The sequence below is a fragment of the Quercus suber genome, unplaced genomic scaffold, assembly GCF_002906115.3.
Source record: "Quercus suber isolate HL8 unplaced genomic scaffold, Cork oak 2.0 scaffold_123A, whole genome shotgun sequence".
Lineage (NCBI taxonomy): Eukaryota > Viridiplantae > Streptophyta > Magnoliopsida > Fagales > Fagaceae > Quercus > Quercus suber.
The window spans coordinates 963,651-988,762 of NW_027071806.1; the positions used below are offsets into that span (position 1 = coordinate 963,651).

General features: G+C 35.8%; 2 pseudogenes; both read right to left on the reverse strand.

Moving 5' to 3' along the window:
• Positions 1-18,973: 18,973 nt before the first annotated feature.
• LOC112027947 (pentatricopeptide repeat-containing protein At3g49170, chloroplastic-like) lies at positions 18,974-22,073 on the reverse strand (annotated as a pseudogene).
• Positions 22,074-22,959: 886 nt separating this feature from the next.
• On the reverse strand, positions 22,960-24,535 carry LOC136066229 (pentatricopeptide repeat-containing protein At3g49170, chloroplastic-like; annotated as a pseudogene).
• Positions 24,536-25,112: the final 577 nt, after the last annotated feature.

Consider the following 25,112-nt stretch of genomic DNA (forward strand, 5'->3'; position numbering starts at 1 on the left):
GAGACTCGGTTCTGGTTGGACCCATAAGATCTAAGTGCAACAGCTCCAATGGTCTGGATGTAGCTGTCGTCTGAGTGCTTGGATGCTTAGCTTTTGTCTGTTTTCCAAGCTGACATGGTCCACACACCACATTGCTTATTCTACTAAGCTTTGGTATCCCCAAGATTGATTCATGCTTAGATACAATAGATAGATGCTTGTAACTAACATGTCCTATTCGTTGATGCCACAGATCTTCGTTAGGCAAACGAATACTATTACACACAATATCAACATCAGGAACCAATCCATAGCAATTGTCCAAAGTGCGGACCCCACTAATGAGCTTCTTTCCAGACTCATCCATGACAAGACACTTTCCTTTTGAGAATAGCACCATGAAGTCTTGATCACATATCTGACTAATGCTCAATAGGTTCACCCTTAGACCTTCTACATAAAGGACATTCGCAATGTCTGGCAGTCCTGGCAGAGATATAATCCCTTTCCCCTTAATTTGTGACTTGCTTCCATCACCAAAGGTAACATTGCCACCTTTCTTAGACTCGAAGATCTTGAAGAGAGATCTGTCTCCAGTTATGTGTCGTGAGCAACCACTGTCAAGATACCATAGACATGTGTCCATGACCTTGAATGCAGACTTCATCATGAAACATACTTCATGCTTAGATGATAAATCAGAGGGAATGGTTCTTTCTCTCAACTTCCTTTTATGAGCTAAGCCTATAACTTTCACTCTTTTCAGACGAACTCCTTTGCACATTTTCATTCTGAGACAGTCTAGTTTCTTCTTAGCAAAACTGAGATCTTTTCCAATAGTCATCATAAGAGAATTCAAATAACTTTTAGACTTGTATTTTCTGAGACACTCAAGCAAATAGTGATTAGAAAAACAAGATGTATTTGAAAATAAAGATCTCTTCAAGCAGGTTACAGCCAATGACAACAGGGGTCAATGGATCAACACAGCAAAGATTAAACCTAATCAGAGTGTGTTCGCTCTGATACCACTTGATAGGCCACAAACTGAATTACCCCTTGTGATAAAATCAATTAATTAATTAGCCAAGTTGTTAATTAATCAATTTAGCATGCAAATACGTGGAAGCACAAACAAATCACCAAATACTAAATATGCAGCGGAAAAATAAATAACACGGTGATTTGTTTACGAATGGGGAAAACCCTAACGGCAAAAACCCCACCGGGTATTTTCAGGTCACCACTCCCAAAACTCCACTATTATCAAATCAAGCGGTTACAAGTAAAGGAATCCCAAGTACCTTACCAACCTACAGTTGAACCCTTACCCCAATACCCAATTGGACTTGATCTGCAGTGACAATTTCCACCTTTGATGCACGGCTCCCAAGTACGTGACTAACCAATGCGCGGATCTCAGTACGCGACTTCAAACACCAACTTGAGAAGGAGAGATTGGCTGCAAAGTTCTTCAGTTCATCATACACAATGAAGATCAAGAAGATGCTTGGTTACAAAACCCTATGGTGCACATACACAGCAACTTCTTAGATAGAAGATGAACTAGGTTAAGAACTTCGTCTTTTGATCACAATTTGCTTGAACAAGGATTGCTCAATGCTTTTGCAAATTGTGTACCACTTGACGGCTCTTAAAACAATCCTTTTATATGTTTAGGGTTAGAATAAAAGAAGGCCAAAAAACACATTCACGGATCCCAAGAAAATCAAATCAGAAAAGCTGATTTTATAAATCTCGACAGATAGCAGGTGTTGAGGTAGCTATCGAGCAGGTGTCGAGTTTTAATGAAATTGCACTTCAGCTTGCTTTTTCTTGGACAGACTTGATGACTTCAACACTTGTTCTTGAAACCTTGTTTCTTGAAGTATTAAAAACACCTAGAACTACCCAATTACAAGTAGAGTGCGTTTTGTCAAAAGGATTAGCCAATTTACATAAACAAGTGACATATGTTCTTAACAAGTGAACACACATATGTCCTAACAAGGAGAACTTGAGCTTGGGGATTAGAGGAGAGAGAAGAGAGATATGGGCTGAGAATTGAGGAGAATGCGTGAAACAGATAAAGACTTCAGATAAAATATTAAAAAAATGAATTAATATGAATATTTAGATAAAATGGAAGATAGAATAGATATTTTGATGTGGGTGTTTTGTAAAAGTGGTCTTGTAAAATAGAAAAAGTAGGTTGTTGGTGTAAAATAGATGGAAAAAATTAGCGGACTAATGCAAATTCTCTAACATTGGCAAATAGCCAGAATCTGGATTTTAACCCTCGATATAAGGAGTATATATCGTAGGAGATTGAGAAGAGTACAAAAAAAAACCTTTATATAAAGAATTTTTAAATGACAAATATGGATATCTAGGAGGTTTGAGACCACAAATATGGATATTTCTCATAGAATTGCTATCCCAACCTAATTGTTATTTGTACTTTTCAACATAGACCTTGAAGAAGGCCACAATATGTGTCCCCAATTATGGTGTGGAGAAGATGGCCCAGGCATTCGATTTCCTTTCCAACTCAAAGACAAGGCGGTGGCAGTTGCTTGGAGAAGAATGCCTGAGGCAGGAGGCCACCATCTCCAGTGGAGGGCAGCAGCGTTGCGGTAGCTAGGGTTGGGATTGTTCAATCCCTCTCTCCCCTTCTTTCTCTCTCTCTCTCTCTCTCTCTTGATAGGCCAAGAATGTATTGACTCCTTGTGATAAATTAACCAATTGATTTAGCCAAGTTAATTAATTAATTCATTTAACATGCAAAATGCGTGGTAGTACAAACAAATCACCAATTAACTAAAGTGCAACGAAAATTAAATTGACACGGTGATTTGTTTATGAATGGGGAAAACCTACACGGCAAAAATCATACCGGGTGATTTTAAGGTTACCACTTCCGAGAATCCACTATTATCAAAACAAGCGGTTACAAGTAAAGGAATCTCAATATCTTATACCAACCTATAGTTGAACCCTTACCCCAATACCTAATTGGACTTGTTCTGTAGTAACAATCTCTCCTTTTCAATGCACGACTCCCAGTATGTGACTAACCAATAGATGTGCGGATCTCAGTACGTGACTTAATCACCAACTTGAGAAAGATGTTGGCTACAAAGTTTTTCAATTCATCACACGATGAAGATCAAGAAACTTCTTGGTCACAAAACCCTAAGGTGTACAAACACAGTAGCTTCTTTAAGAGAAAGATGAACTAAGGCAAATTCTGTCTCTAGTCACAATTTGCATGAATAAAACTTTGCTTCACACACTCGTGCTACTATGTAACCTTTTACGACCCTTAAGATAATCCTAATATATATTTTGGGTTGTGAGAAAAGAAAGTCTAAACATATACCCACGGATTGAATGAAAAACAGCTTTGAAAAACTGAGTTTCATAAACCTTGATAGATAGCCGTCTATCGAGCTAGCTGTCAAGCCACAGGCTGAAATAGCTTTTAAACCTCAATAGATGCTAGCTGTCAAGATTTAAAATCCAGCACTTTCTCACTTGATTCTTGGACAGATTTGCATGGCTTTAACACTTAAACTTGAAATCTTGTTCATTGAAATATTAAACACATCCTAGATCTACCCAATTACAAGTAAAATGCATTTGTCAAAAGATTAGCCAATTACATGAAATAGTGACATATGTTCCTAACATTGAATCACATATGTCCTAACATCTCTCTCTCGGGTTTGTGAATCTCACATTAGATTTCAAATTGCAAATTGAGTTTTGTTTTGGAACCGAGTTAGGATTAGGATTTGAAATTTGGAATGGGTTTACTTTGTTTCTTTGGTTTAAATTCAATTTGTAATTTTTTAATAAAAAGAAATGCCAGGTTATTATTCCATTAGCCAAGTAAGCAAAATGACTTATATTGCTCATTTTGAAAACTTAAGAGACCAATTGCACTCATTTGAAACTTGAGTGACCAATTGTGCTTATAGGGTAAACTTGAAGGACCAATAGTGTAGTTTTGCCTAAAATTAAATATCTCATTGAAACAAAGATTAATTGAATGAGTGCAACTAGAATAGCAAATATAAAATCCTATTTTCTTCAAAGTTTTACAAGAAACCACTCAAAGGTTCTCTGAGCTTGATCTTATGAAGCTGCATTAGTTCATATGACTTTCTGATAGCATTCCTATTTTCATGTTACCTGCCATGGTCTTAATGGCAGTAAATATTAATAATTCTTAGAGTAATTCTTATTATTATTATAGGAGGTGTGATTCAAATCACCAACATGAAACACCACAAAATATTAATGGACTATCACTTTAACCCATACTTCTCACAGATCTAGATTTGATGCTAGCAAATCAATGGATAAGATTGAAAATTAAAAATCACTTTTAATTTTAGTCAAGGAATGTTTGGAAACAATAGCTCTAAGGAAAGCTTTTGAATGAAATCCATGTTGCCATGAAGATCTTGAATAGTTCCAAATGCAATGGAGAAGAATTCATAAATGAAGTGGGAACAATGGGTAGAATCAACCATGTTAATGTGGTTTGCTTGGTTGGCTTCTGTGCTAATGGATTTAGAAGAGCTTTAGTTTATGAGTTCTTACCAAATGATTCACTAGAGAAATTCATTTCCTCAGTAGATTCTTACTTGTTTCTTGGTTGGGAAAAGTTACAAGTTGTTGCTCTTGGCATAGCAAAAGGAATTGAATATCTTCACCAAGGATGTGATCAACGAATCCTTCATTTTGATATTAAACCTCATAATATTTTGCTAGACCAAAATTTCAATCCAAAAATTTCTGATTTTGGTTTGACCAAGTTGTGTGCAAAGGATCAGAGTGCAGTGTCTATGACCACAGCTAAGGGGACCATGTGTTACATTGTACCCGAAGTATTCTCTAGAAACTTTAGGAGCATGCCTTGAAAGTAAGATGTTTACAGTTTTGGAATATTGTTACTTGAAATGGTTGGAGGTAGGAAAAATCTTGATATAACTGTGGAGAACACTAGCCAAATATATTTCCAATAATGAATCTAAAATATGTTAGAACAAAAAGAAGATCTACGAGTCTATGTTGAGGATAATTGAGATGCTAAAATAGCAAAGAAACTAGCAATTAATTGTGGGACTTTGGTGCATCCAGTGGATACTTCTATGAAAGTTGTGGTTCAAATGTTGGAGGGAGAAGGAGATAAGTTAACCACACCTCCTAAATTCCTAATCCATTTGCTACTATAAGCCCTACAATAATCAATGCAAGTATGCCTCTAAGGCGTCTAAACCAAGAGTTAGAAGTCATCCCAAAATCTAAGTAATTATTTTGAAACTATGAGTATCCAACGATAATATAGGTCGTAATCATATTGTACTTAGGGATTAAAATTTTTAATGTTGCTGTCATTGTAGGGACTTCAAGTTTTCTTATATCAAGTATAAGCGAAATGATGCTTATAAAAATGTATCTCGTTATTCCAACTGAGGTAGTAAAAAATATGCCGTTAATTTTTTGTTGTTTATTAATGTTTTTATATTTATTCTTATAAAATTTCAGAATTTTGTAGAATAAGGCTTTATTTTTCCTTAGTTTAGATAGTTTTTAAGAGTATTTTAGTCAAACTTGAAATCCTTAAGATTTGTTTAAGATTAATTTTTGGCTATATTTTTTTTTTCCAACTTGTAGCCTTAAGGCATTCATACTTTTCTTTAATAAAAACTAGTCGCTAACTCGTGCGATACACAGGATAGTTAAATTTAAAATCACATATATTTAAAAAAAACAAATAGAGAAATTATTTTATAATTTAAAATAGTTTCTCATAGGTATTGTTTAGGTATCAGCAAAGTAGGATGCATATTTTAAATTAAAAAGAAAAAAGAAAAAAAAGACCGTAATGGTGGGCGGTGGCTGCTTTTGTTTCATTATTTATCCCTTCCCCTCCCCTTTTTTTTTTTTTTTTTTTTTTTTTCAACTTGTAGCCTTAAGGCATTCATACTTTTCTTTAATAAAAACTAGTCGCTAACTCGTGCGATACACGGGATAGTTAAATTTAAAATCACATATATTTTAAAAAAACAAATAGAGAAAATATTTTATAATTTAAAATAGTTTCTCATAGGTATTGTTTAGGTATCAACAAAGTAGGATGCATATTTTCATTTTTTTTTTAAAAAAAGACCGTAATGGTGGGTGGTGGCTGCTTTTATTTCATTATTTATCCCCCTAAAAAAAATAATTTGATAGGATATGAACAAATAAATTGTAGTAGAATTTGAATAGTTTCCCATAGGTATTGTATAGGTATAAACAAAGTAAGATGCATATTTTAAATAAATAAAAAAGACACCACCACCATATGTATAGAAGTTATTACACGCCCTTGTTTAGTTTCTTATCAATGTGAATTGCCACTTTTAATATGAATAATGCACCTCCTCACTCCAAATTATTCTCTATACTTCTCCTTTTTTCTTTTTCTTTTTTAAATACCTATGGACTATATCACAACAGTAATATAAAATTAATTATTGATGATAGAAAATTTGTGGTTTTGATGGTCAGGAATAAGCTCTTCTTGTTATTGATGACAAATATTTTTATAGAGTGGTTTGTGGAAGTAGATGGTTGGGCATCTTTAATAAAGGAAGTAGATGGTTTGTGGAAGTAGATGGTTGGGAATAAGCTCCTCAATTTGGGCAGCTATGAAGAAAGGGGTGGACATCTTTAATAAAGGAAGTAGATGGTTGGTGACAAAAAACAGCAACCTAAAGATTAGGCACAACAATTGGACGAATGGGGGGCCCCTTAAGAAGCTGATTCAAGGTCCTATTTCCCAAGAAGCAAATGGGTTGGAAGTCAAAGACATTATGCCTGATGTAGGTTGGGATTGGGAGAAACTTACTTTTGAATTAACGGATGAAATCAAAGGGTTGATTAGTGCAATTCCTATTTTGACCTTAGGTGGTGGATTGGACAAATTGACTTGGGCTGGATCTCCTAAGGGGGTTTTTGATGTCAAAAGTGCTTATGGGATTTTTATGGAATCTACTAATAATAGTACCTTTTCAGCTAGTTGGATTTGGAAGACAGATTTGCCTCCTAAAATTAAAATGTTTCTTTGGTTGTGTGCCCATAATAGTATTGGGGTCAAATATTGTTTAAGGAAAAGAGGAGTGGTCCAAGATGAGGTTTGTCCTTTTTGTTGCAATGGTGTTGAAACCATTCTTCATGCCTTGAGAGATTGCATCCACTTGAAACAAGTGTGGAATCAGCTAGGGGTAAATGCTTCTAATTTTGACTTTTGGCACTATAACTTGTTAGATTGGTTGTCACTTATTGCCAGATCAAATGAGAAGCTGCATGATACGAGTCTTCCATGGAAAGTGGTTTTTCCTTTTGCTATTTGGAACATTTGGAAGAGTAGAAATGCTTTCATTTTTAATGGGAAAGCGAGAAGTCCAAAGTTGGTTGTGGATATAGTGTACCAAGCCAAAGAGTTTTTTCATTGTGTGGCAACTCCTAGGCTGGGGAACTGTAGAATCATTAGATATATTTGGTGGGAGAGGCTTAAGCAAGGTTGGAAGAAATTAAACACAGATGGGGCTTGCATGGGGCTCCACGGGGTGGCTGGTTGTGGGGGTTTGGTTAGGAGTGCAGATGGGCAATGGGTTGCTGGGTTCAGTAAGAGGATTGGGGTCACTTCCAATTGTGTCGCTGAGCTGTGGGGACTGCGCGAAGGCCTTCAGCTTTGTTGCAACTTAAATATTAGTTGTCTTGAAGTTGAGATGGATGCCAAGTCCATTGTTGATGTTGTAGGGAACCTAGATTATGTTAATAACATTATCTCCCCTATCTTCGAAACGGAAAGCTTATGTTGGGGATATTGCCACAGGAAGAAGAATGGGCACAGGGAGGATTACTGCAATAAGTTGGAGGGACTAATAGAAGAAGAGCAATAAGGACCGTGAGTCCTGCGGTGAAGCCTAATCCTCTTACCATTATGGCTTTATGAGAGAGAGAGGAGTTTTTCCAATGGTTACAACTGCCTCAGATTTAGACAAAGATTATAAAGGAAGTGAGAGAGGAGCACAGCTGTACATAAAGGATAACAAACTTTTTTTTTATGCTTTTATGGTAACCGTTAATTTAGTTCAATAACTTTTTTTAATAATATATATCGTAAAATAATAATATTTAAAAGTTATTTTGAAAAATGTTTTTTTTTTTAATCTTTCAATAATGTGCATATTTAGTGGGTCTAGTCTCTTTACGAGATGATTCTCAAAATAAATAAATCATTTTACGAGATGAGTTCAATGTTGAAAATGTTTAGTATATGAAATTCCCCCGAAGCAACCTTTGTTTGACCCCTTCACAAGTGTAGGAGTAATTGCATCAATCACGACAAAATACAAAAAGTACAAAAATTTACACAACATAGCACAAAAGACACATGCATTAGTGTTTCTAAACCTTTATAAATATACAAAAATACTAAAGTAACTGCGTAAATATACACAATTACTGTAACTTTATATACAATATTTTATTAATTTCTCTTTTTCTCTCTCTCTCTCTTCTTTGTTTGTGTTCGTCCCTGTTTTCTACAAATCCACCAAACACTGCCCAACCAGCACTCAATCACCACCACCACAACCCATCACAACTCATCACAATCCATGATATTCCAATCACAAAATCAACCAAAAACAAAGGAAAATCAAACCCATCACACCACCCAGCCACTGCTAGGGATGGCAATTTATATTCGACCCATGGATACCCGGCTCGACTCAACCCTAATGGGCCGGATTTTACCTAGCCCAATAAAGAATAGGATAGTTGAGTCTGGGTTTTATCAAAAACCCAACCCGAACCCAAACCCTGTTACTTTGAAATTACAAAAAACCCTTTATATATATATATATATATATATATAATTGTAAACCCTAATCCACCCACCTCTCATTTCAGCTCACACCTCACACAAGAGCACACACAGGGGCACTTTGTCACTCACTCTCAATCTCACAGCTCACACACTCACACGGCCTCCGTCTCACTCACTCTCAAGCACCGCTGTTGCGCCGCCCAAGCTCTCTACCTCTCACTATCGATCCCGTCCCTAGCTATCACTGCTAGTCTGTTCTCTCCTGTCACAGCCGGTCCATTGATCCAATTTTGGCTATATCAACATCAGTAATCGACGTCCAATATATTGTGTCAAGGGAGATAGACCCTTTAAATCCTCAAGTGCTAATTGTAATTTTATATTTTGAACCCCCATGAAATGAAGTTGATCATTTGTTTACACTTTAGTCTACAATGGAGTTGAGTTTCTTCATGTATTTTATTACAAAAAATGTAATATTTTATTAGAAAAATTTGTGTTTCTGGGCTAGATGTTGCTTTAGATTACTATAGTTAGCTCTTGAATAGGTTTGGTTTTGATAAACAGTGGGTTCTTTGAAGAAATTGGGTTTGATTCATACGATTTTCCGTCAAATCGAACTTACTTTATAGATGCCTCAGTTTCTAACTAAATTTTTTTCAGTGTTTTGTATAATTTACTTAGTGGGTGATCTTTATATTTGGTTAAGATTGCTTTTTGGATAATTATAACATGTACAAAAGAAAAAGAAAAAAAATCTTTAGGAGGTTAGTGGATTTTGATCTCTTTGTGTTATTTAGAAACAGTTTCAAGTTTTAAAGCATTTGTGGTTTTTGTTGCCATAATCCAAGGAGGGACAGTGTTTAACATCATCCCCGAGTTTGCTATAATAGCTGGGACTTTTAGGGCTTTCAGCAGGAAAAACTTCCTTTCTGCTAACCAAATCCAATTGGGCTAAATGGGGCCCGTGAGGCCCGGCGGGGCGGGTCTAGGCCCTGCAAAAAAAAAAAAAAATACATTTAATAATCAAGCCGAGTCCGGGTCACAAGTCTTGGCTTGCAGGTCGGATCCGGGTATGCAAAAACCTGGCCCGAACCTGGCTTGTTGCCATTCCTAGCCACTGCCATGGAGAGCTTGCTACTTTCTTTGCTCATGGAGAGCGAGCTTGCTGCTTTCTTCCTCTTGTTCTCTCACTATCTCACAGAACCTGCAAGAGCACCACCACCAAAACGCAGATCCCACCATCCATCCAACACCATCCAACCATCACCACCCAACCACCACCAAAACCCGTTAAAAAAAATGAAAAACCCAAAATACAATGAAAATCAAATCCGATCAACCCAAAATCTATAGAAAATCAAATCAAAATTAAACCATCAATTAAAAACCCATAACCCAAATGCAAAATCAAAATCAAACACAAATCCAATGGTGGCAAAGCACTTGAAATCAGATGAGAGAGATATCTGACAATGCAAGCTATGAAAGAGAGAGAGAGAGAGAGAGAGAGAGAGAGAGAGAGAGAGAGATTTCTTTAGAACCTTGAGATTTGACGAGCGTAAGAGAGATATGATAGGAGAACTTGAGTTTGGGGTTCATAGGTGTAAGGTTGAATTTAATCAACCAACTTGTTGGCTTTATTCCATGCCAAATTTGCTTGTATTTTAGCAATTAGTAACCCTATATTTAGATGGGATTCATGTAAGGGTAGTGTGTGAGAAACTGTGAAGAAATGCTTAAGTTTGTGCAAGGATACAGAGACTTGCGGCTGGGACTTGCGGCTGACTCGCGACTGGCAAGCCGCCAACTACAACACACGTGTGAACTGTTACCTCGCAGCTGGAACTTGCGACTCAGACCAGTCATGAGGCCAAGCCGCCAGACCACCCTGTTTGGGAAAAACTGACTCTTCGCATTCTAAACACACACCATTATATATAGACCCTTATACCCACGAAATGGAGAGAGCTTCGAGAGAGAATTTTGAGTGAAAAAGCCTAAAGAAAAACAAGATTGATTCATCCACAATCTTCACCTAAGAGACTTTTCAAATTCCTCTACTCTCACCCTCTCCATTGATACATCCTTGAGAGGTTCTTAGCCAAATCATTTTCTCACCATACCCATATTCGTGAGAAGGTTTATTTGGTGCTTTGGGAAGCAGTTATGAAGGGACCAATTCATATTGATTGATGCTATGGTTTATAGCTGAATCCGGTAAGTTAGAAAAGAAAAATGTTCGGCGCAACCTCGCTGGAGCAGGAAGCTTGGAGGGTTTAGGTACACTAGGTAGATTAGGCTTGGAGGGTCTATTGCTGTTTATGTATCTCAACTACATTTTCTAGTGGATTATTGACCGCTTGGAAGGCGGTGGAGAGGTTTTACGTCGAGGGCTTCGGTTTCCTCTTCGATAACCCATCATGTGTTGTCCTTGTATTTGCATCTCTCTTCCCTTAATCTTTACCTTTTATTTTCTGCTGTGGATGTAATTATATTTGGCTTAAATTGTTTATCAATTCTATGTTTAGCTTATGTTTATGTTCCGCACATTAATTGTTTGATTATAAGCTTGAATTGATTATTTGTAATTTGGGGTCTAAACGTTCAAGGGTGGTTTACACACATTTTGAACATTCAAGAGGAGAGAGAAGAGAGATATGGGCTGAGAACTGAGGAGAACGCGTGAAAGAGATAAAGACTTCATATAAAATATTTAAAAAATGAATTAATTTGTATATTTAGATAAAATGGAAGATAAAATAGATATTTTGATGTGGGTGTTTTGTACAAGTGGTCTTGTAAAATAGAAAAAGTAGGTTGTTGGTGTAAATTATAGATAGAAAAAATTAGCCGGACTAATGCAATTGCTTTAACATTGGCATATAACCAGAATCTGGATTTTAACCCTCGATATAAAGAGTATATATCGTAGGAGATTCAGAAGAGTACAAAAAAACCTCTATATAAAGAATTTTTAGATGACAGATATGGATATTTAGGAGATTTAAGACCATAGATATGGATATTTCTCATAGAATAGTTATCCCAACCTTACTGTTGTTTGTACTTTTCTACGTAGACCTTGGAGAAGGCCACAATAGGTGTCCCCAATTATGGTGTGGAGAAGATGGCCCAGGCATCCGATTTCCTTTCCAACTCAAAGACAAGGTGGTGGCAGTTGCTTGGAGAAGAATGCATGAGGTAGGAGGCCACCGTCTCCAGTGGAAAGCAGCAGCGTTGCGGTGGCTAGGCTTGGGCTTGTTCAATCCCTCTCTCCCCTTCTCTCTCTCTCTCTCTCTCTCTCTCTCTCTCTCTCTCTCTCTCTCTCTCTCTCTCTCTCTCTCATTTGTGAATCTCACATTAGATTTCAAATTGCAAATTGAGTTTTATTTTGGAACCGAGTTAGGATCAAGATTTGAAATTTGAAATGGGTTTACTTTGTTTCTTACGTGTAAATTCAATTTGTAATTTTTTAATAAAAAGAAATACCATGTTATTATTCCATTGGCCAAGTAAGCAAAAAGACTTATATTGCTCATTTTGAAAACATGAGGGACCAATTGCACTCATTTGAAACTTGAGTGACCAATTGTTCTTATAGGGTAAACTTGAGGGACCAATAGTGTAGTTTTGCCTAAAATTAAATATCTCATTGAAACAAAGATTAATTGAATGAGTGCAACTAGAATAGCAAATATAAAATCCTATTTTCTTCAAAGTTTTACATGCAACCACTCAAAGGTTCTCTGAGCTTGATCTTATGAAGCTGCATTAGTTCATATGACTTTCTAAAAGCATTCCTATTTTCATGTTACTTGCCGTGGTCTCAATGGCAATAAACATTCATAATTCCTAGAGTAATTCTTATTCTTATTATAGGAGGTGGGATTCAAACCACCAACATGAAACACCACAAAATATTAATGGACTATCACTTCGACCCCTACTTCTTACAGATCTAGATTTGATGCTAGTAAATCAATGGATGAGATTGAAAATTAAAAATCACTTTTAATTTTAGTCAAGGAATGTTTGGAAACAATAGCTCTAAGGAAAGCTTTTGAATGAAATCCATGTTGCCATCAAGATCCTAAATAGTTCCAAATGCAATGGAGAAGAATTCATAAATGAAGTGGGAACAGTGGGTAGAATCCACCATGTTAATGTGGTTTGCTTGGTTGGCTTCTAGGTTGATGGATTTAGAAGAGCTTTAGTTTATGAGTTCTTACCAAATGATTCACTAGAGAAGTTCATTTCCTCAGTAGATTCTAATTGTTTCCTTGGTTGGGAAAAGTTACAAGTTGTTGCTCTCAGCATAGCAAAAGGAATTGAATATCTTCACCAAGGATGTGATCAACAAATCCTTCATTTTAATATTAAACCTCATAATATTTTACTAGACCAAAATTTCAATCCAAAAATTTCTGATTTTGGTTTGACCAAGTTGTGTGCAAAGGATCAAAGTGTAGTGTCTATGACCACAGCTAAGGGGACCATGGGTTACATTGTACCCAAAGTGTTCTCTAGAAACTTTAGGAGCGTGTCTTGAAAGTAAGGTGTTTATAGTTTTGGAATATTGTTGCTTGAAATGGTTGGAGGTAGGAAAAATGTTGATGATATAACCGTGGAGAACACTAGCCAAATATATTTCCCAGAATGAATCTACAATATGTTAGAGAAAAAGAATATCTACGAGTCTATGTTGAGGATAATGGAGATGCTAAAATAGCAAAGAAAACTAGCGAATAATTGTGGGACTCTGGTGCATCCAGTGGATTGTCCTTTTATGAAAGTTGTGGTTCAAATGTTGGAGAGAGAAGGAGATAAGTTAACCATGCCTCCTAATTCATTTGCTACTACAAGCCCTACAAGAATCAATGCAAGTATGCCTATAAGGTGTCTAAACCAAAATTAGAGTAATTATTTTTAAACTAGGAGTCTCCAACGATAATATAGGTCGTAATCATGTTGTACTTAGGGATTATAATTTTTAATGTTGCTATCATTGTAAGGAATTCAAGTTTTCTTATATCAATGGTTTGTTTGAATACTGCTTATTTTGTTGAAAATTGAAAATTTATTGCTGAAAACACCATAGCAAAATACTTTTTAAAAGGCAAAACACTATTCACAAACACTGTTTATGTGTTTTCAGGTGTTGGTTGGTCCATGAACAGTGCCATGGAACCTGCCAAAAATTGGATTGTCCTTTTATGAAAGTTGTGGTTCAAATGTTGGAGAGAGAAGGAGATAAGTTAACCATGCCTCCTAATTCATTTGCTACTACAAGCCCTACAAGAATCAATGCAAGTATGCCTATAAGGCGTCTAAACCAAGAGTTAGAAGTCATCCCAAAATTAGAGTAATTATTTTTAAACTAGGAGTCTCCAACGATAATATAGGTTGTAATCATGTTGTACTTAGGGATTATAATTTTTAATGTTGTTGTCATTGTAGGATATTCAAGTTTTCTTATATCAAGGGTTTGTTTGAATGCTACTTATTTTGCGGAAAACTGAAAATTTATTACTGAAAACATTGTAGCAAAATACTTTTTAAAAGGAAAAACACTATTCACAAACACTGTTCATGCGTTTTTAGGTGTTGGTTGGTCCATGAACAGTGCCATGGGACCTGGCAAAAAAAACGCAAACGCAGAAACATTAGTACGCAAAGGCAATGCAAGTAAAAGCAAAATGATGCTTATAAAAATGTATCTCTTAATTCCTGTTGTGGTAGTAAAGAATATGCAGTTAATTTTTTGTTGTTTATTAATGTTTTTATATTTGTTCTTATAAAATTTCAGAATTTTGTAGAATAAGGCTTTATTTCTTTATTTTAGATAGTTTTTAAGAGTATTTTAGTCAAACTTGATCCCCTTAAGATTTGTTTAAGAGTAATTTTTGGCTATATATATATATATATATTTGTAGGGTCAGGATTTGTAGCCCAAGCCCAAAACAATGAATTTGTAGAGAGTGGGTGAAAGAGCTAGGTTAATTGTGAATTTAGCAACGGTTAACTACGATATTCAGGAATGAATCAACGTAAAAACACACGTAAAAGCTAAACACATTGACCTCCGAAGAGGTATACTATTGATTCAACAGTGATTACAGTTCTTAGAGCTACAGTAAAGTTTTTCTCCACCTCTTCTTCTCTTTTTTCTGATCCCCTTGTCATCAGAGGCCTCTTCCCTTTATATAGCCTTCTTCTCAACCAACTTCACCGAACACTTGTTCTTCATCTATGCATTCACTTGAGTGCATGTCATATTAGGTATCTTCTTTATTTCTCCATGAGTGGTGGTAGCTGAAGTTACACTGTTCAGGGGTTTTCTTCACATAAATACGGCCAGAAAAGTTGCTGCAATGCATTAAACACGGTGGTAGCAACTTTTTCTTTTAGATATTTCTCCATTCTTATCCTCTTCATACAAGCCTGAAACTTATCCTTATCATTGGAATAGTTAGGAAGATCACTCGAACCTCCCAGGTATCTGTTTGACCGAGATTCTTTATATCTGAGGAGAATACACTCTTCAGACTATCAACGTTCTCTTCGGACTCTATTCCTTGACCGTTTCCAGGTATATCTCTCCCCATGGAATCATTCTCAATCATTTTCATCTCTTCGGACACACCATAATCTTCAAATAGGGCCTTAGGCCCAATACATAATGTTGGGCTTTTATCCCTACAATATTTTTTTTTCCAACTTGTAGCCTTAAGGCATTCATACTTTTCTTTAATAAAAATTTTCAAACAGTGTTTAGAACTTTTCGCTGATTCTATAACATTTTCTTGTAATCAAATTGAATTCTTAATATATTTTATTTAATGTAAAATTGGTTAAATTATGTTAAGAAGAGCTTGAAGAATTGTTGTTGAAAGAAGCCCACTCAAGCCATGTGTCAATTTCACACAGTGCCACAAACAGCGCTAGTACCACATAATTAAGAACGCATTGGCAACAACATTTGCCAACGCTAGTACATTTTCTCTCATATATTTTTTTTCTTTCCACTTCGAATTACAATATTTGGATTTCAAAGAAAATAACATCTATAGGAAAGAAGATTTATGTTATAGTTGACCAAGACTAGTAAAAATGTTCAAAAACAAGATATACAATCTGGCATCTCATTCGCACTAAAAACCAAAACAAAATGGTAGCTAAACGCGTAACTCATAGTAGGACAAATGATCTCTGCAAACTGCGAAGATGATGAGAAATTTCACTTGCAAGTTGAGTGAAGAATACATGGTCCTCCTTAGTGACGACAATGACAAAAAAATAAAAAAATAAAAAAATCCTATCTTTTAAGCAATCATGTATCCAATAATTATGTTACGTACACGCACAAAAGATTGAAAGGACCACAGTCCAAACTGGAGGAGAATGATTCTTTGTTCGAGTAAAAAAATCTGTTCTGATCACTTTGTCATGTTCAATCAATTTCATACTATAGCCTTTTTCAAGACGAATTTGTTTGACTTTTGAAAAGCTTTATTTGTATGATAAAGCCGGTCACTGTGCTATTCCCCTAAAATTGCGCTAAAATGTCTCAACCGATATTTGTATAACAAAGTGGTTGCCGTGTGATAAAATCTCAAGGCAGTAGAGAAAACTGTCTTTAACAAATCTGGATCCAGTCAAAGGAATGACACTATCATAGCAGAATAATTACATTCCCAAGAAATACGGAATTGATCCGTGAAAGGCGGAGTTTGTTAACCGTGAAAGGTGGAGTCAGTTAACTCACTATTCCGCCAATTATAACTGAACTATGGCCCACAATACTGACAACGTTGAGTAACAATTAGACGCGTGGCTTGTCATTAACTTTGAGTGAGACGACACTGTTTATACATAGCCGTTGGTTCTCTTGTTTAACATTGTGCATGACGTTCCATGCACCTTTGAATCAAATTGAAGTTGCAGTTCCATACAAATTTCAATACGGCTCTTGCGAATAGTGTCATTCATATTTTTGTTGTTTTCACATTTGAGATTCTATTCGTATTTTTAGCTTGAACCAGTCAAGCTAATGCACCCAATCTAGTAAGAGTTGTAAAACCATAGTTCCAGTAGATATAGGTAATACTACTCCAAGAATGATTATAAATTTCACTAATTTGTAAAAGTAATGTTCCGTGTACGTGTTATATAAAGCACCATCCCTTTGTACACACCTATAGCAGATAGATGTTATCAAAAGCCTTATCACTCAACTAGTTGGTATTTTTTAATATTTTTAATAGAGATATCATAAGTTCAAATCCCCCTCTTTTATTATTACTATCGTAATATAACTTTCTAAACGGAGAAGAGTTAGAAAATTGTGTCGCAGAAAATTGTGTCGCATTATTGTCAAATCTATAATGTAGATTCGTATTATTTCCATATATTAAGAGGATTCGAAAAGTTAGTTATTACTTTTTTTACTGTAAAAAATATCCTTAGTTTAATTAATCTATTCTTATTCCTTTAAAAGAAAATTAAGGTTAAAATGGTAAATAAAGTAAAATTTTCCCACTACCCTCACACTTCCCACTTCCGAGCCCCACATTTCTAACCAAACATAAGAAAGAAAGGCTGCCCACCCACGGTTCCTAAAAAAAAAAAAAAACCAACGGTTCCAATAAATAAATAAAAACTTCCATTAAAAAAAAAAAAAATTACATCACATAAAATTATTTCACCACAAACGCTTAACACTCATCAAACCTCTAGATTTTTTTTTTTTTTTTTTTTGTGATTGGAAAATATATTAATCCCAAATAATAATTTATGCAAATTATTAACTTTTATATATAAAAAAAAAAAAAAATAGAGAGATTCTCTGAGCGCGTACTCAAAGGCTGGTCTCTGTATTAAGAGGATTCAGAAAGTTAGTTATTGTCTTTTTTTTTTTTTTTTTTTTTTAATTTCAAAAATAGTCCTAATTCAATTAACTTATCCTTATTCTTAAAACATAAAAATAAGATTAAAATTGTAAACTGATAAAAAAATTAAAAAAAAAAAAAATCTACCCATGTTTATAAAACTACCCCATGTTCTTAAAATAAATAAATAAAATAATAATAATTATTATTATTAAAAAAAAAAAAAAAAAAAAAGCCTCATTTCACATGCGCGTGTGATGATATAAAGTATTTTTATTAAGATTCTTAAAAGACCAATCCAGCCTAACCCGAATGGTTGCAAACAGATTTGATTGGGAGGGAGTTGACAATGAATTCGACAATGTTAGAAAAAATGGGATGGGTTGGGGTTTTGAGTTGATCAAATGGGCTTGGCCGAGATGGGTGAGTTAAAGTTCTGCTTGTGTGGGTTTTTGTAAGGGTCTCCAGTGCATTGACATGACAAGACAACACATCTATTTTTAAAAAATTATAACAAAACATGGTGGAAATATCATAATTAATTAATTCAATAATATCAATTTTTACATATATTTTATGTTTATTCATACATTTTCAAAATAAATAAAATAATAACTATCAAAATCTTTATAGATATAAAATTAAAGGAATTCTCTTTTAATAATAATTTTATTCAAGGGGACAGATGCAGAAGTGTCCCCAGGGCACATAGGCACGCCGGGGTTTTTGAAGTGTTTGCTCTATGGGTGTCTCATCTGAAATCAATATAAGTGGCAATGCCGATGCTATCTCTCCTTCATATGGTCTGTGACAATGAAGCAGGTAAAGCAATCTCCTGATTTCTGCTCTTCTTTCTCTTTTGAACTCTTTATCTCAGCACTTATCCAAATCTGTATGGAACATCTCTCTCCCTTTGCAGCACGCTTTATTTGTAAGTTTAAAATGGATGATATCCTCATTGCCACATGCAAATTCCCATCAGCATTTGTACAGGTTATCTCGATTCACCTAGCTATTACATAAATAAAAACGTTAGTCATTTTACCTCACCAAAAATGGCACTAAACTAAACTTTTCCCCTGAAATTTGTGAGAGAACTTTAAAGAACAAGCAATATGAGCTCTGGGAGAAAATGCATATCGTTTTTGTTAATTAAGTGATGGTACAAATCCCTAGTTGTACAAATCAGGTACAAGTATGAATTATAAAGGTTACAGGTAGTAGAAGAAATGACGCATCAAAGCTGAAAGAATTAATGACAAATGTATATGCCAACTTAAGATTAATTGCAGCTGGCAGTCGTGCGTTCTAAAACTTTCGGTTTGTAGGCTCTGTATTGAAAGCAAACTGCTTCCAGTCCACCCTAAGAAAATAGTTTTAAAAAGTGACCAGAATATCCATTCCCAACCCAGCCGAAAGAAGGAAGCTAAGAACCTAGACAATGGAAAGGAAACTCATATTATAAACTTTGTCCAATATGCCGAACTCTCATTGAGGAAATCCAACATTATTCAATGTAATAACACCCTAAAACTTAAACCTCACCAGTCAGGGGAACAAAAAAAGAATAAAGAGAAAAGAAAGTAAAATTTTTTCAATATCACCAGTAATCATTGCAAGAACATGTTCCTTTTTTGAAGTGATGAAACCGGTTTGAGTCTCTCACCACTATTTCTCTACCTCTAGCCATTGAAGTATATTTGATTGCAGTGTGACAGTCTCCACAAACACGAAGATTCTTAAATACTCTAGTAGGTTTTGGTTTGGGTATGCTTATAAGACATAATGCCACAGCTATTTTCTCACTGTGCTGAAACAAATATTGCTCCTTTAGTTCATCCTCGACATCATGAAGAACAAAATTTGTATCGGGTACATAGCCCAATTCCTATATTTTTGAAGCCAATTGATTCAGTTCATAATAAATATCTTGAGCTAAAGTGTCCCCAACGTGGAACTTGTGCACCATATTTTCCACCTCTATCCAGCTACAACCTGCTTCTTTGATCAAGTTTTTCTCATTCAAATTTTTTCTAATTATTACCACATCATCCCATTGACCTGAGGAAGCAGACAAGTTTGATAGTAAGATATAGACTGCTGATCATATGCCATATGGGTCTTGCTCAAGAATCATCTTTGCTGCATGTACCCCAAGTTCTTTGTTGCCATGAACCAGACACGCAGCAAGAAATGTATGCCAGACTAGCGCATCAGCCTAGTCTTGAAAGGTATTGAATTAATGAATTCAAGTGCTTCTAAGAGGATCCTGATCGACCCAATCAATCAACCATACATGCGTAATATTCCATTCTCGGAACAATCCCATGTTCTGTGTACATTGAGGTGAAGGGTTTCCAGCTCTCAAATATTAGCCCCACACAGCTACAAGCTGATAAAGCAGCAATATTGTTGATCACATTTGGTCTAACACCATCCTCAAGCATTTTGTGGAACATTTCCATAGCTTTAGAGGCAAATCCATGTTTTGCAAAACCAGTAATCATTGAACTCCAAAATATAACATTTCGACTCCCATGTCATTAAAAAAAAATGAAAAGTAGCTTCTATACATCCACACCTAGAATACATGGAGTCAAAGCATTACAGATGATTTTATTTGATGAGGACCCTGATTTTAGTACCCATGCATGAATTTGCTCACCCTTACTAACTGCACCAATACTAGCAGCTCCACTCAAGAGACTAGCAAATGTGAAAACACTAGCCCCAATTCCAATATCCTTGATTTCATGAAAAAGCTCAAAGGCTTTTTCAGAACTCCAATTTAGGCATATGCATCAACAATCGTGTTGTAAGAAATTAAATTCTTCTCAAAATGCATATCAAAAGCTTTATGAATATCTTCCATCATGCCAGACCTTGCATACATGCTAATAAGAGAATTTCCCACACAATTAAGCGATGCAAGACCAAGTTTTTCTGCATGCGTGTAAACTTGTTGACCCATACAGGGATCAGAAAGATTTACACATGCCATAAGGACACTAGAAAAGGTGAAATGATTTGGTGAAACTGAAACATGACCCTTGATCATTTCCCTAAGAAGTTCAACAGCTTCCTTATCAAGCCCTCCACTTTGCACGTATCCTGTGATAATATCTGTCCAAGACATGACATTACAATCAACCATTACGTCGAAAACTTTCCTTGCATCATCCACTGATCCATCCGCTGCACACTTAGCATACATGTCTACCAAACAACACCCTACACAAACATCTAAAGCCAACCCAGTCCGTATGACCCAAGAATGCAATTGCTGCCCAAGATTTAACAATTCTAGCTCTGCACAAGCTGAAATAACTCCATCAAATGTAAATCGATCCAGTACATACTCACTCAAAACCATATTAAAAAACAAATCTACAGCCTCCATTGGGTACCCAAATTGCATAAACCTATCATCAAAGTCCAAGTAACCGCATTCTTCTCAGGCATTTTCTCTCAAACACCTTATAGGCTAAATCCACATCACCACCACCCTTCAAAAACATATCAATCAATGCACACCTAACACACACATCAGATTCAAAATATCCACTTTTGATAACAAACCAAAAACCCATTTCCCCAATGGGAATATTTTCCGCATTCGAACACGCACGAATCACTGCTGAAATGCAATACTCATTTGGACAGAGACCATTTTCAAGTATATCAAGAAACATGACAATGGCTTCAGTTCCCATATCATTATTTGCAAAACACGAAACCATAGCACTCCAAGAGACCAAGTCTCTCAAATCCCCCATATCATCAAAAATGGATTTTGCTTTTAGCCCAATCCCCACTTTTTGAATACAAGCTGATTAGAGAATTGAGAATGAGAGAGTTGGAAGTGAGTCAAGTAGTGGGTGTGAACGAGTTTGCTGAGTTGGAAGTTCCGGGACCTTATACAGGACTCGAGGAAGAGGGAGTAGGTGGTGAGGTCTGGGTGGGTACCCTTTTGGGCCATGAGATCGAGGGTGGAGGTGGCCCACATTGAGGTGGTGGATCAGACGGTGGTTAAGGGGTTCAGAGTTTGGATTTAGGGGTGTTGATGATTGAAGGTTTTGGCGGGAACGAGTTGAGAGTTTGATCGAAGGTAATAAATAAAGGTAGTTTGGAGGCAGACGAAACAGAGAGGCCCAGCACATTGACATTGGTTCCAATGAGTCCAAATCTTCTGTCCCACTTTTCCTGCTCCACTCTATACTCCACCAATAAATACTTACCACATGTTCACCTAATTAATTAAATATTATCATTATTGACTTATTAATCCTACAGTTATTAATTAATAGTATCACGTGACAAGTATTTATTGGTGGAGTATAGTCATTAAGTGTACGGATAGAGATAATTCGGCATCTTTAACAAAAGTACGTTTCAAAAAATCGGTAAAAAAATATGAAAACATAGAAATAATGCAACATGTATAGCATATGTATAATACATTTATATTTTAAAATTTCTCCATAAAAATACAGACATATTTACCATATGCTTTTTAGAGATAAATACAATGATTCAACAAATTACAGTTATATAAAAAATTTATCAGCAATTTAATTTGAAATAATCCACTTAATAAATAAAATTAGTTCCATAATCAAGAATAAATCAACAGTTACGTTAAAATAGAATCAATAGTTATACAAATTGTACAAGCAAATAATATCATGCCCAGAGGCTCTTCTATTTCTTGAGGAAATTTTAATAATTTACATCCATTATAATTTGAAATTATTATTTTTCGAATCATAAAAAAAAACCTAGGGGTGTGATGAAAATCTGATGAGTATTATGCGTTTGTTGTTGATGTGCAACTAACAAAAAATCTAATTCAATTAGGAATAATATGTGGGGAAGTTTTATTGTACACGTTTCTTTTTTATGTGAAATTCTATTAAGAAAATGTGGGAAAGGTAAATACGTGGGGAGTTTTTTAAACTATTGAGTAGATTTAGGAATTTATTAGAAGTAGAAAGGCATTTCAACGTAGAAGTAAGAATTTATTATTTTTTTCGATTTACTATTTTAACCATATTTTTAAGTTTTAGGTAGGGGTATTTTTGACAATAAAAAAGTAATAACTAACATTCTTTTGTCAATTTACTATTTTAACCCAATTTTTAAATTATTGGTTAATTAATTTAGGGGTATTTTTTACAGTAAAAAAAACAATAACTAACTTTCTGAATCTTCTTAATATATACAGATAATACTAATAGAATAGGTCAACAGAAAAAGGATTTAGAAAGGGGGAAAAAAAAAAAGTAACAAAGAGTGAACTTACAAGGAATAATTTGATGTTGAAAACTGTGAGATAGGAACAATGAAAAAAAAATCCTTTCAAAAAAAAAAAAAAAAATTCCACACCTAGAATACATGGAGTCAAAGCATTACAGATGATTTTATTTGATGAGGACCCTGATTTTAGTACCCATGCATGAATTTGCTCACCCTTACTAACTGCACCAATACTAGCAGCTCCACTCAAGAGACTAGCAAATGTGAAAACACTAGCCCCAATTCCAATATCCTTGATTTCATGAAAAAGCTCAAAGGCTTTTTCAGAATTCCAATTTAGGCATATGCATCAACAATCGTGTTGTAAGAAATTAAATTCTTCTCAAAATGCATATCAAAAGCTTTATGAGCATCTTCCATCATGACCTTGCATACATGCTAATAAGAGAATTTCCCACACAATTAAGCGATTCTTGCTGCATGCGTGTAAACTTGTTGACCCATACAGGGATCAGAAAGATTTACACATGCCATAAGGACACTAGAAAAGGTGAAATGATTTGGTGAAACTGAAACATGACCCTTGATCATTTCCCTAAGAACTTCAACAGCTTCCTTATCAAGCCCTCCACTTTGCACGTATCCTGTGATAATATCTGTCCAAGACATGACATTACAATCAACCATTACGTCGAAAACTTTCCTTACATCATCCACTGATCCATCCGCTGCACACTTAGCATACATGTCTACCAAACAACACCCTACACAAACATCTAAAGCCAACCCAGTCCGTATGACCCAAGAATGGAATTGCTGCCCAAGATTTAACAATTCTAGCTCTGCACAAGCTGAAATAACTCCATCAAATGTAAATCGATCCAGTACATACTCAAAACCATATTAAAAAACAAATCTACAGCCTCCATTGGGTACCCAAATTGCATAAACCTATCATCAAAGTCCAAGTAACCGCATTCTTCTCAGGCATTTTCTCTCAAACACCTTATAGGCTAAATCCACATCACCACCACCCTTCAAAAACATATCAATCAATGCACACCTAACACACACATCAGACTCAAAATATCCACTTTTGATAACAAACCAAAAAACCATTTCCCCAATGGGAATATTTTCCTCATTCGAACACGCACGAATCACTGCTGAAATGCAATATGCATTCTACAAGATGTTTCCTATAAGGAAAAGACTTCCGCACCAAGGGTAAGACATCAACCCCCTACTACTATAAAAGCCCCAATACCCTCATAAATCAAGGTACGCATAATTTACCTTCTCTAGTACTTTAGAGTTGTGAGAATATTTCTGACTTAACCTTCGGAGGGTATTTGGCTGAAACCACACCGGTGCTCTTTGTTAGGTTTCTTTCTTTGTATTGTGTAGGTTCGCGCTCGAGCACGTAGGTATCGTGTGGCTCACTGGTGAATTTCTCGGCATCATCAGTTGGCGTCGTCTGTGGGAACCAGCTTACTTGAGATTCACAAGCCATACTAGCGTTTCCCAGACTAAAGGGTTGCATGGTACTTACTCACTCGATGGCAACCGCTAACGACGTTCAAGGAGAGAAACCACCCACAACTACCCTCGAGAGACAAGTTCAAACTCTCGCTGCCGCTGTGGAACGTCTCACCAAACAAAACCATGACTTGAAAGAATAGCTGCGCTAGAAGGATGCAGCACCGAATGACCAACAAGAAGATCAAGAAGGGACTAGCACTGCAAGAAAAAACCAGGAGAAACCTGAAGGCAGCCACGCCCCAAGCAGACCAGAGAGGCAGAACTTGAGCATGCCATCCCTCACGGATGCGACTCCACCACATATTGTTGCAGAGATGCAGGCGATGAGGGAACAAATGGAGGTTATGATGAACGCGCTCAAGGGGCGAGTTTCCTGTGATCTTGACAATTTAGTCAACCGCACCGACTCGCCTTTCACTGCGGCCGTGAACTCCTTCCCCCTACCCCATAAATTTCGCATGCCGCATATAGACAGTTATGACGGCGTGAAGGATCCTCTGGACTATCTAGAAACTTTCAAGACCCTAATGCACCTTCAGGGGATAGCA